This window comes from Schistocerca cancellata, chromosome 5 (genome assembly GCF_023864275.1).
Source record: "Schistocerca cancellata isolate TAMUIC-IGC-003103 chromosome 5, iqSchCanc2.1, whole genome shotgun sequence".
NCBI lineage: Eukaryota > Metazoa > Arthropoda > Insecta > Orthoptera > Acrididae > Schistocerca > Schistocerca cancellata.
In genome coordinates this window covers 157,880,039-157,893,995 of record NC_064630.1, presented here as the reverse complement: position 1 = coordinate 157,893,995, position 13,957 = coordinate 157,880,039, and positions in this window count along the sequence as shown.

The window sequence follows — 13,957 nt, the reverse complement described above, 5'->3', positions numbered from 1 at the left end:
TTCGCATGATCACCTGTCTTAGTTCCACTGCCGACTGCTCCTAGTTAGTTCAGTATCCAGTTGTTCGTTTCGTTCACTGCGCTCGTCAATTTTACATGTGTTCCAAACTGATCTTGCATTTGGTTCTGGCTATTCAGCGTCCACGACCGGTAATCAAAAAATATTTTATAGTTACGTAAATTACATAAAAACTACGTTGTCTGTAATAGGTACGTCTTTTCCGGTAACAAAAGGGCATATCAGCTCACTTCCTTATATCGATGAACAGCAGAAGACAAGTTTCTTTTTTTTTTGTTATTCATATATTTTTTGGTTTCATTGACATGATTTAGAAGCTAACTTTCAGTAATTTGCTTGATTTTTAGTGTAAGAAAATTCATATAAAACGATTTTCGTGTATCTTACGTATACAAAACATTACATTTAGGAAGGCTCTAATTATTTTTAACTTTGGTTGTTTCCAATTTGCATTACCTGCTAGTTTGGGCCGGCCGGAGTGGCCATGCGGTTCTGGGCGCTAAAGTCTGGAGCCGAGGGACCGCTACGGTCGCAAGTTCGAATCCTGCCACGGGCATGGATGTGTGTGATGTCCTTAGGTTAGTTAGGTTTAATTAGTTCTAAGTTCTAGGTGACTGATGACCTCAGAAGTTAAGTCGCATAGTGCTCAGAGCCATTTCTTTGCTAGTTTGGTTACTTTGAAAAAAAAATTGGTTGTGGGTCATTTTGGCTCAGTAGGAAAAGCGGTGCCTCTCCATTTGAAAAGACATAGATCGACATAAAATCGTATTTACTTATTACCTCAAAAACATTTGTTCAGAGGGAGCTTTCAAACCATAAACTTTATTACTAATTATAATTATTATTGCTGCATTAACTTTAATAATGCAACATAAAAACCTAATTTTTACTAAGCGTGTGACGCAAGTATGAGAAATTCACATTTTATTTCATGCTTCCATAAAGTCTCTACTTCGCCTACGAACTCAAGAGACAACGTGAAGTATATACAAGGTGTAAACAATCATTGTTCACGACGTAGCATAGCTATGTAGTGGAAGTCGAAACGAAGAATTTTATACAAGACGCTTGTGGTCTATTAAGTTGGGAAACAGCCACCGACAGGTTTACAAGACTGCATCCTGGAGATACTAAAAGGCATCAGATAGATTATATAATGGTAAGACAGAGATTTAGGAACCAGGTTTTAAATTGTAAGACATTTCCTGGGGCAGATGTGGATTCTGACCACAATCTATTGGTTATGAACTGCAGATTGAAACTAAAGAAACTGCAAAAAGGTGGGAATTTAAGGAGATGGGACCTGGATAAACTGAAAGAACCAGAGGTTGTAGAGAGTTTCAGGGAGAGCATAAGGGAACAATTGACAGGAATGGGGGAAAGAAATACAGTAGAAGAAGAATGGGTAGCTCTGAGGGATGAAGTAGTGAAGGCAACAGAGGATCAAGTAGGTAAAAAGACGAGGGCTAATAGAAATCCTTGGGAAACAGAAGAAATATTGAATTTAATTGATGAAAGGAGAAAATATAAAAATGCAGTAAATGAAGCAGGCAAAAAGGAATACAAACGTCTCAAAAATGATATCGACAGGAAGTGCAAAATGGCTAAGCAGGGATGGCTAGAGGACAAATGCAAGGATGTAGAGGCTTGTCTCACTAGGGGTAAGATAGATACTGCCTACAGGAAAATTAAAGAGACCTTTGGAGAGAAGAGAACCACTTGTATGAATATCAAGAGCTCAGATGGCAACCCAGTTCTAAGCAAAGAAGGGAAGGCAGAAAGGTGGAAGGAGTATATAGAGGGTCTATACAAGGGCGATGTATTTGAGGACAATATTATGGAAATGGAAGAGGATGTAGATGAAGATGAAATGGGAGATACGATACTGCGTGAAGAGTTTGACAGAGCACTGAAAGACCTGAGTCGAAACAAGGCCCCGGGAGTAGACAACATTCCATTTGAACTACTGATGGCCTCGGGAGAGCCAGTCATGACAAAACTCTACCATCTGGTGAGCGCGATGGTTGAGACAGGCGAACTACCCTTAGACTTCAAGAAGAATATAATAATTCCAATCCCAAAGAAAGCAGGTGTTGACAGATGTGAAAATTACCGAACTATCAGTTTAATAAGTCACAGCTGCAAAATACTAACGCGAATTCTTTACAGACGAATGGAAAAACTGGTAGAAGCCGACCTCGGGGAAGATCAGTTTGGATTCCGTAGAAATGTTGGAACACGTGAGGCAATACTGACCTTACGACTTATCTTAGAAGAAAGATTAAGAAAAAGCAAACCTACGTTTCTTGCATTTGTAGACTTAGAGAAAGCTTTTGACAATGTTAACTGGAATACTCTCTTTCAAATTCTGAAGGTGGCAGGGGTAAAATACAGGGAGCGAAAGGCTATTTACAGTTTGTACAGAAACCAGATGGCAGTTATAAGAGTCGAGGGGCATGAAAGGGAAGCAGTGGTTGGGAATGGAGTAAGACAGGGTTGTAGCCTCTCCCCGATGTTATTCAATCTGTATATTGCGCAAGCAGTAAAGGAAACAAAAGAAAAATTCGGAGTAGGTATTAATATTCATGGAGAAGAAGTAAAAACTTTGAGGTTCGCCGATGACATTGTAATTCTGTCAGAGACAGCAAAGGACTTGGAAGAGCAGTTGAACGGAATGGACAGTGTCTTGAAAGGAGGATATAAGATGAACATCAACAAATGCAAAACGAGGATAATGGAATGTAGTCAAATTAAGTCGGGTGATGCTGAGGGAATTAGATTAGGAAATGAGACACTTAAAGTAGTAAAGGAGTTTTGCTATTTAGGGAGTAAAATAACCGATGAGGGTCGAAGTAGAGAGGATATAAAATGTAGACTGGCAATGGCAAGGAAAGCGTTTCTCAAGAAGAGGAATTTGTTAACATCGAGTATAGATTTAAGTGTCAGGAAGTCGTTTCTGAAAGTATTTGTATGGAGTGTAGCCATGTATGGAAGTGAAACATGGACGATAAATAGTTTGGACAAGAAGAGAATAGAAGCTTTCGAAATGTGGTGCTACAGAAGAATGCTGAAGATAAGGTGGGTAGATCACATAACTAATGAGGAGGTATTGAATAGGATTGGGGAGAAGAGAAGTTTGTGGCACAACTTGACTAGAAGAAGGGATCGGTTGGTAGGACATGTTTTGAGGCATCAAGGGATCACAAATCTAGCATTGGAGGGCAGCGTGGAGGGTAAAAATCGTAGAGGGAGACCAATAGATGAATACACTAAGCAGATTCAGATGGATGTAGGTTGCAGTAGGTACTGGGAGATGAAGAAGCTTGCAGAGGATAGAGTAGTATGGAGAACTGCATCAAACCAGTCTCAGGACTGAAGACCACAACAACAACAACATGAGCTATAGCCAATGCGCATCGCTTGAGATTTTCATGTTCTCTTCTCTCTACACATCGTCATCGATTGTTTCGCAGTTGTTGCTTGCATTAACTTGTTAGTTTTTCACTGCCTAATTATTACATGTTTCTCTGTTTGTTGTATCTGCTCGTAACGGGCAACACATCGTCCGTAATTGGCGAGCGGTCTGTACTCGGGACCGGTTTTCCGTGCGCCACTCTATATTATTTCCCTGCGATCAGCCACACAAGGCTACGGTTGGCTAAATGAGAGGTTCTGCAGAATCACAGAAATTACTTCTAAGAGTGTGTAATGAATAAAAACTCTATACTCCAGGGGGGAGGCATGTGCCCCCTCTTAGTGCCCTCCATCCTTCAGTCACCTACACTACTAGTTTTCAGTTTTTCATAAGAACTATATACCAAGCACAAATGAACGGTGAACGAGAAAAGTGAACGGTTCCCGAAAAAGAACGATCAGCAGTGAACTAGTTCCCAAGGATGAACGAGTTTGCCCATCTCTACTCCGCTTTACGCAGGCACTGCGACAGCGCCATCTGCTTCATCGCGGTCCACCTCTACCCAATGGTGTATCGGTGTCTTGCACGTGCCCTGAATACAAAATATCGCTACATTCAATAGAATTGCGAGAGAACTGATTGCTTTCAAAATGTAAAACTTCTCTCTGATACGTACAAAACAATAAAGGGTTCCTAAACGAATATTTTACAGGAGACGATCTATAAAGAAGGATGATTTCCATCTGTTGTTACCATCAGTTCTCCTATTCGACAACTTACCTCTTATTGCTGAAAATCACATACTGTAAGAAGATATCAGTAGCGCAAAACATTTGCAGAGACTGGCACAGTTAAACAGGGAACGAGATCACAACTTAGCATAGCATAGCTTACCACAGCACGGCACGGCATGGCAAAGTATCAACGACAGCGCAGCCTCAATCCAAAGACTAATTTGATGTAGCTTTTCGCGCTTTTCCACCCTGTGTAAACCTTTTCGTCTGTGTGTAACTAGTGCACACTGCATCCATTATCTGTTTTAATCAGATGAAACTACGTACATGGTTGCAGAGACCTTTTCAAGTCAAACATTTATCATAGAGAGTGCAGACTACAGCAACAAATAAAAATTTCTGTCTAGGCCATAATTCCAACCCACATCTCCTGCTCACTAGGCACGTGCGCTAACCTCTACGCCATCCTGGCCCAGTTGCTCTGCACAACTGCACGGACTATTCTCGCACGCGTCTCTTCTCAATGTAAATTCCCGTTCAGTGGGCTGAGGCATGTGTGGGAATTTGGAATGGGGAGGGATGCGTGCTAGGTTGGTCCGTGCAGTTCTGGAAAGCCACTGGGCCAGCATGGCGTAGCGGTTAGCGTACATGCCTAGTGAACAGGAGATGGTTCGAATCCCAGCCTTGGTATAAGTTTTCATTCGTTTTTTCAGTCTGCGTATATACAACATTACCTGTGTACTGTAGTCAGACCTTGCCTCCTCTTCTCCACTCCAACATGCACGCAAACTTTCACTGCCGAACTGGCGTTTCTTTGATTGTTCAAGACGTATCCTATCAATTAATCTCTTCTTTTGTTCAAGTATTGCAATGACTTTCTTTTTTCGCCAGTTCGGCTCAGTACCTGCTCATTAGTTATATGATTTACCTACGTAATCTGCGTTATTCTTCTGTAGCGCCATATTCCAAACACTTCTATTCTTGTCTGAACTGCACATCATCTACGTTTCAGTTCCGTACAACGATACACTCCTAAACAATACCTTTACAGAATATTTCTTAACACTTAAATTCGTATTTGACGTTAAATTTCTCTTTCAGAAATACTTTTCTTGCTACTGCTAGTCTGCGGTTTACAGCCTCTCTAGTTTGCCCATCGTTGGCCGATTTGCTGCCAACTAGCAAAATTCAGCCACTGCTTTGAATTTCTCATTTCATAATATAACTCATTTAGTATTGCCTGATTACATTCCGTAACGTTTGTTTTGCTTTTGTTGACATTCATCTGATTTCTTTCCATGACCTTAGCCATTCCGTCAACTGCTCTTCCAAGTCTTTTGCCTCCTTTCATAGAATTAAAACGTCATCGATGAACTTCAAAAATTTTATGCACTTCTCTACTTATTTACCTCCGTTTTCATTTAATGCTAACTGAATGTGCAGACTAAACAACAGGGGGAGGTAGGAATAGGCCGCAGCCTGTGTTGCTCCCTTCTAAACCACTGTCTGCCTTTCATGTCGTTCGACTCTTGTAAATATGGTCTGGTTTCTGTAGATGTTGTAGATAACCTTTTGCTTCATGTCCTTGATATGTTCGTACCCATAATCTGGTGAGCTAGCGACTGCGATTGAAAATCTAGGAAGCCGAGTTTCGTGCTGTTATTAACAGTTTTATTTGAGTGGTGGCACTGCCACATAAATCAAAACAGAACTGCGCCATCATTGAAGACCGTTTACTTTTGGATTACTGAGTTTAAACGCGGTCGCACAAGCACCGAAGACGAAGCACGCTACAGCCATCCCATTGGGGTTACCACAAAGGAAACCGTTGACAAAATCTATGAGATTGTAATGCTAGACAGCCGGATAATAATTAGTGAGATTGCTAAAACTGTAGGCAGCGAGAGCATAATATCCTGCTTGGAGAATTGGCTATGTAGAAGCTATCTGCTAAGTCGGTGCCGCGACTTCTCACAGTCGACCAAAATCGTACCCGACGCAACATTTCAACACAATGTTTGGGGATGTTTAATCGCAATCCGTAAGACATTTTGCACCGATTTGTGAATGCTGATGAAGCCTCGATCCATCATTACACACCAGAGTCTAACGGGCAGTCAAAACCTTGGCCAAAGGCTGGTGAAAGTACACCGAAGGTGGTAAAGACCACTTTGTCGGTTGGTAAGCTGATGGCCACTGTTTTTTTGGATTCCCAAGGAATAATCCTCATAGATTGTTTGGAAAAAGGCAGAACCTTAACTGGACCCTATTGAGCTTCATTTTTGGATGCTGTGAAACTGACGTTGGCTGAAAAAAGATCAAAGGGCTGTTTCACCATGATAATGCACCATCTCAGATATCAGCGTCAACGATGGCGAAAGTACATGAATTGGGCTTTGAAATCATTCCTCATTCGCCCTGTTCACAAAATGTAGCCCCAAGTGAGTATTTTCTGTTCCCTAACTTTAAACTTTGTCTTTCTGGGAAGGAATTTTCATCAAATGAAGAGTGATAGCTGCAGTTAAATAGCGTTTTGCAGAATTTGATGAACCTATTGTTCCGATGGGATTTCAAAGTGAGTGCCAGAGGTAACTTACGTGTGTTGCGGTGATTTAAATCTGTCTGTAATTCAAGACCGACGAATAATAATTCGTGAGATTGCTGAAACTGTAGACAGCAAGAGCATAATATCCTGCTAGGAGAATTGGCTACGTAGAAGCAATTTGCGGTTTGAACGTGTGCCACTCGGCCAAACGTTTAACTGAGAACTACAACATCGATTAGGCGATATCATGTACGCTGTGCGAAAGATGAAAAACTAGAATCTTCTCGTAAATTATATGTAATTGTTTTAAGACTATATACTATGTGTGGTAATATCATGGTTTTCTCTGTTCCAGAGCACTAAAACTTAATTGTTTTATTGTATCTCTGTCCGGAGGGTCGACTTCTTGGGATCTGTGCAAAATGTAAATATGTTCATACCAGCTTCTCAATGAAGTTTTTGAGCGTCACGTCTTGACATTCTCCTCGGTTACTGGCTAGCCTTTTGCTGTTTTACAGAAAGTGTGGGTCATGATCTAAATCTTGTAATTAGAACTCAGTCAGTTGTGAGGTTTACTAAGCTGCTCATCCGTGCTCTTAAATTATTTTGGTGATTTTTATTGGCGCTTTTAAATAAATGTTGATGTTATCTTATGGGAGCCTTTAAAGTATTTTCATCTTATAATATTTGTTTTACTGGTGGTTTCAGAGAATTCTGAAATCATCCTACCCCTGCTAACTGAATAATTAAATGTGGTCACGTTATCAGCTTGCACGGTATGTAAATTGTTTGGGTAAAATAAATTTGTGAAATTTTACTACTGGATTCCCGTATCCTTACAGTTATAGTAATTATTCCCCTGCTATCTTCAGGACTATTGTCCAGTCAACAGTCAAAAGTTTTCTCTAAAGTTACAATTGCTATAAACGTAGGTTTGCATTAGTTCTACCTGTTTCCTAAGGTAAGTTTAAAAGTTCAGTATTGCCTCGAGTGATCCTATATTTTTTTCATTTTTCGTAGTAATTGTACCTCATTTAAACAGGATATGAGAAATACAAATCTTTAAGGCTTACTATAAAATACATCACTTCTAATGAGCAATTGCTCATGGCTCCCTAGATGTGCATTTGAAGCTCATTGTATCAGACTTTTCGATTCGAATAATCGTTCCTCTCATATCCCTGCATATTGAAAATTCTTTCTGGAACACCCTTGCGTCATCTTATGGTTTTATGTGTTAGAGACTAATATAATAATATTGTTTTTACTTACAATATTCGTTGTGTGCACCAATTTATTTTTTATCATAAGTACTAGTTAGCACACTGATTGGACCGACAGGTGAACAATGTGTATGTATGTGTATGTACGTGTGTGTTTGTTTGTTAGCCAGCTCTTTTTCTTTGACATTTTTCATTCAGAATGCAGTTTCTAGTGTTATGAGGGTACTTGAACCCCACGCTCGAACATTTATGTAGATTTACTTAGCACTTGAGTTCAACATTCAGTGACCATTATATCTAAAAAAAATTCCTGTATCAAATTTTATATTATCATTATCTCCTCTAAGGATATGCCTTCTCACCGCCTTTATATTTAAACACAAATAAAAAATGTATAATCAAAGAGCTTCTCACCCAGTAACATCTTCGCATCTGGTACAATTTGTATTACAAAGGCTGTTTAAATCAAATTTGTAATTTATACAACTAATGTAAGATAAATTGCAAGTATTATTTACTGCTTTCGGCAGCCGTTATCCTAACAGTATAACTTTAAATAGGAAGCGCAATGCCTTTTGCGAATTTATTCGGAGTCTGAGAACTTTCTTCATTTACTTCACTCTATCGACGTGCTTCTTATAAGACACAGTGGAAGATATCACTACGGAAGATAGTATCTCGTGTCTGAGAACTAGCCCGCCGTACCTATGGCAACGCTCACTAGTTCTAACGCAGATACGAACCGACGCGACCGCTGAACCTTAGTTGTTTTGTTGTCGACGGTGTTGTGGCAGCCAGCTGTGTCTTTATTGGGATCGGCGCTTATTGCTGTCTGTCCGAGCAGCTTTTCACAGGTCCGCGCAACACGATCATTAACAAGATAGTGGCGGGCCAGACATGATTGATTAATTGGGGAGATAGGCGGGCGGTTTTTATGGCCGCGGCTTTACGTCCGCGAGGAGAGAGAGCTGTGGGCAGCGTCGCCGCACGAGGTGTGGACAGCTGCCCGCGCGACCTGACCTGTTAACGCATTTACGCACTTCCGCTGCGAGCGTCTACACTCGGCGACGTCTCCGGCAGAAGCGGAGGCTCAGATATGAAAGAAAGACAACAATGTTTTGCATAGTTTTTATCCTCGTAAATACTACTTCTAACGAACGAAGTACGAGTTTTATCGCCACTACCCATTACTATCTATACACTGTCGTCTATACAGGGTGGTCCATTGATCGTGACCAGGCCAAATATCTCACGAAATATGCGTCAAACGAAAAAACTACAAAGAACGAAACTTGTCTAGCTTGAAGGGGGAAAGCAGATAGCGCTATAGTTGGCCCACTACGTGGCGCTGCCATAGGTCAAACGGATATTAACTGCGTTTTTTTTTTCAATAGGAACCCCCATTTTTATTACATATTCGTGTAGCTCCTAAAGAAATATGAATGTTTTACTTGGACAACTTTTTCGCTTTGCGATAGATGGCGCTGTAATAGTCACAAATATATGGCTTATAATTTTAGACGAACAATTGGTAACAGGTAGGTTTTTTAAATTAAAATACAGAACGTAGGTACGTTTGAACATTTCATTTCGGTTGTTCCAATGTGATACATGTACCTTTGTGAATTTATCATTTCTGATAAAGCATGCTGTCACAGCGTGATTTCCTGTAAATACCACAATAATCCAATAAATGCTCAAAATGATGTCCGTCAACCTCAATGCATTTGGCAATACGTGTAGCGACATTCCTCTCAACAGCGAGTAGTTCGCCTACCGTAATGTTCACACATGCATTGACAATGCGCTGACGCATGTTGTCAGGCGTTGTCGGTGGATCACGATGGCAAATATCCTTCAATTTTCCCCATAGAAAGAAATACGGGGACGTCAGATCCGGTGAACGTGCGGGCCATGTTATGGTGCTTCGACGACCAATCCATCTGTCATGAAATATTCTATTCAATACCACTTCAACTTGTAGTAAGATCGGTAGATCATTACGTAGGAAATCAGCATACATTGCACCATTTAGATTGTCATCGATAAAAAAAGGGGTCAATTATCCTTCCTCCCATAATGCCACACCCACGATACATTAACCCGCCAAGGTCGCTGATGTTCCACTTGTCGCAGCCATCGTGGACTTTCCGTTGCCCTATACTGTATATTATGCCGGTTTACGTTACCGCTGTTGGTGAATGACGCTTCGTCGCAAAATAGAACGCGTGCAAAAAATCTGTCATCCTCTCGTAATTTCTCTTGTGCCCACTGGCAGAACTGGACACGACGTTCAAAGTCGTCGCCATGCAATTCCTGGTGCATAGAAATATGGTACGGGTGCAATAGATGTTGGTGTAGAATTCTCAACACCGACGTTTTTGAGATTCCCGATTCTAGGCCGGCCCTGTGGCCGAGCGGTTCTAGGCCCTTCAGTCTGGATTCGCGCGACGCTACGGTCGCAGGTTCGAATCCCGCCTTGGGCATGGATGTGTGTGATGTACTTAGGTTAGTTAGGTTTAAGTAGTTCTAAGTTCTAAGGGACCGATGACCTCAGATGTTAAGTCCCATAGTGCTCAGAGCCATTTGAACCAACCCGATTCTCGCGCAATTTGTCTGCTACTGATGTGCGGATTAGCCGCGACAGCAGCTAAAACATCTACTATCCGGCGAACGATCCGGACTCTTGGATGATGTCGTCCAGGATACCGAGCAGCATACATAGCACACACCCGTTGGGCATTTTGATCACAATAGCCATACGTCAACATGATATCGGCCTTTTCCGCTACTGGTAAACGGTCCATTTTAACACGAAACAAATACCGTCCGCACTGGCAGAATGTTACGTGATATCACGTACTTATACGTTTGTGACTATTGCAGCACCATCTACCACAAAGCGAAGAAAGTGGTCCAACTAAAAGATTCATATTTCTCTACGTACTACACGAATATGTAATAAAAAATGGGGGTTCCTCTTTTTAAAAAAGCAGTTGATATCCGTTTGACCTATGGCAGCGCCATCTAGCGAGCCAACCATAGCGCCATCTGGTTTCCCTCTTCAAGCTAGACGAGTTTCGTTCTTGTAGTTTTTTCGTTTGATGCTTATTTCGTGAGATATTTGGCCCGGTCACTATCAATGGACCACCCTGTGTATAGTCGTCTACAGTTACACCCTCACTACACAAGCTACGTTACGGTGAATGGCTTTGGATGTTTCTCGCATCGCTACACCTTTACCACTTGCTCATTCCAGGTGTTGATCCAGGGCTTGGTGCGATGGGATGGGGGAGTAAAGGTCACTTTTACTGACTCTCCTGTCCCCCCCCCCCCCCCCGCCCCGGCATTCATCAAGTACAACACTTGCATACCCAAACTTAAACGTGCCACTGCCTAGAATTTTAATAATAACAATAACAAGAAGCTGAGATGATTAACTTTAATACAATAATCACAATACATTAATATGTCAGTGATTAGTACAGTCATTTTGGTTTCTTTGATTGGGGGGGGGGTGGAGCGGAGGGCGGTCACGGCCCCTATAATACTTCCCCCCTATTCCTCTCCTCCTACCCCTTTAATTAGCGCCTGGTAAGTGAATGATGCCCGGGAAGAAACAACTCTTGGTAAGCTAATTTTCGGTCACCTCAACTTCTTTGGCTTTGACATTGTTCTCATTTCGACAGACATTTGTAAAGGAAAGTAATATGTGGCCTAAATTCGCAAAACGCGAAACGTTGGTGACGATCGCGATGCAAACCTCAAGTGTTCTTCGATATTCAGGTTCCCCTCCAATCGTTACACGGTATATGGTGTGACAATTATTTCAATAAGATCTCGTTCGCTCTTCCCTTGTTCCGTTCTCTCATGACACAAATGTCAACAACGCGCTAAACAAGCACATTCTTTTTTCATTCTTGCTGTGGACACTTTTGATGTTTCGTGACACTAGGTCCGTTTCGACATAATTTTTTGTTCCTTGTAAACCAATTACTTCTACCAAACACCAAGTGCAGCTAACGCTGTAGATCTGTTTGTAAATACAAGTCCATTCAAAATATCGTTGTGTTTGTCATCTGCTTCTGTTTAAAAAGATAACTGATTCCATAGAGTTCCAGTTTTTAGAAGCTCGCTCTCTGTAATATATATTCAGGGTCTTTCCTCTGTTTAATCCAACACTGTCGCCTCGTCTGCATCTTGCACACAGCTGATTTTTTTCACGGTCCAAGTATGGTGAAACAGTGCACCACATCGTTCGTTGAGGTAATAAATATCACACACAAAACGCAAAGAAAATACACACAATTACAAATGAAGTTACAGAACCAGTGGATGAGAATTTAGGGCAAATTAATAGAATGAATACGTGGCTATCAAAAGATATAAACAAATCAGTAAAAATAGCCTGAGTTGCTTTTGATAAACCAAATAGCTATTTTAAATGGAAATTTACTATCAGTTCGTATTGCCAGATGCTGTGTCAGCGAGACTTCGGCAGTCAATGATAAAACTGTTTAAACACTTTCAAATTAATGCGAGAGGGAAACAAACGTGTATCATCGAAAGAACTAGTAGTGGTAGACGTGATAAGAACCATACTGAAAATGAAGTATAGGTGGGCTGAACATTTAACCAGGTGAATGATTTGTAGATGGATCAAGGGAGATCACTGAAGGATTCCAGGAGAAGATCAGTTTTTAGTCCAGCATGTGGAAGATGATGATGGAGGCTACGCTACTGTAGTAATTACTTGGAACAAACAATGGCGTCAGTTGCACTTTTATTTTCGATCAGTACGACCGGTTTTTCAACCAAAGTGATTTTCTAGTAGTTACGGGTCTAGTGCCGTGAAGCATACAAACAGTAGGCCTACTTTACTGTGTACTTGCACGGTATTGGACCCCTAACACTGAAAAGAGTTGTCGGGAGCCGAAACCGGTCTCATTGAGCGAAAACAGAAGAGAAACTGGTGCTGTTATTTGATACGAATAAGAAAACATCATCATGACGACGATGTGGAAGGTGTGTAGATGGTAAGACAAGCAGGAGCGACAGAAAATCACATAGATCGATGAAATAGTGGATGAGAAACAATAGAGAAGATGTTTATTCGACGGTGGATGCAAAATGATTGATGACAAAACTAGTAAACACATGATCATATCCATCTTATATGAATACGGCTATGAAGTTGCGGAATATTTACTTGTCTATTATCGATGCCGTTACATTTTAGAATAAAAGGATACGAAGAAAGTGCCTCAGGTCCGAATTGGAAAAGTACCGCCTACAGATAAACTGAAAACTATAAAACAAATGACAAGCCATTTGCATTGGGTTATTACGTAAGTATGGTAAGCGCCATTTTATTATAAATTCTCCCTAATTTTACTGTTGCGTGTAAGAGAATCGTTTCCTAGCTGAAGTAAACGATTGCAGCTTGCCATTGATCACTAATAACATTACGTATTATAATAATGAAATCTGACGTTTCCCTTTCTCTCAACATATTTTGGTGGCACCATATATTTATATGGTGCATGATTACAATACTAAACTGAGCTGTGCACTGCTCGTGTTCATGCCATTATTGCTTGACATCTTGTCTTGGCGGTACTCCCATCTCGCTTCTTATTCGTGTTACTGGCGTCACTAAGTTGCTGGCTTGCGTGCCCATGAATGGTAGCAGCCTCGCTTATCGATAAGAGCACTGTTGTACTATCTTTGAAGCGACCGCTAGTATTTCCTTTAATTTACGTCTATGGTCACAATCTTTTCTGTTTAACAGATTACCGGTTTCGGTCTTTAATGACCATCATCAGATCTGTCTCATATAAACAAAGTCCTAATGCACTGCAGCCATAGTGGCATAGTCTTTAATGACCATCATCAGATCTGTCTCATATAAACAAAGTCCTAATGCACTGCAGCCATAGTGGCTGCAGTGCATTAGGACTTTGTTTTTATGAGACAGATCTGATGATCTCGCTGCAGTGCATTAGGACTCTGTTTTTATGAG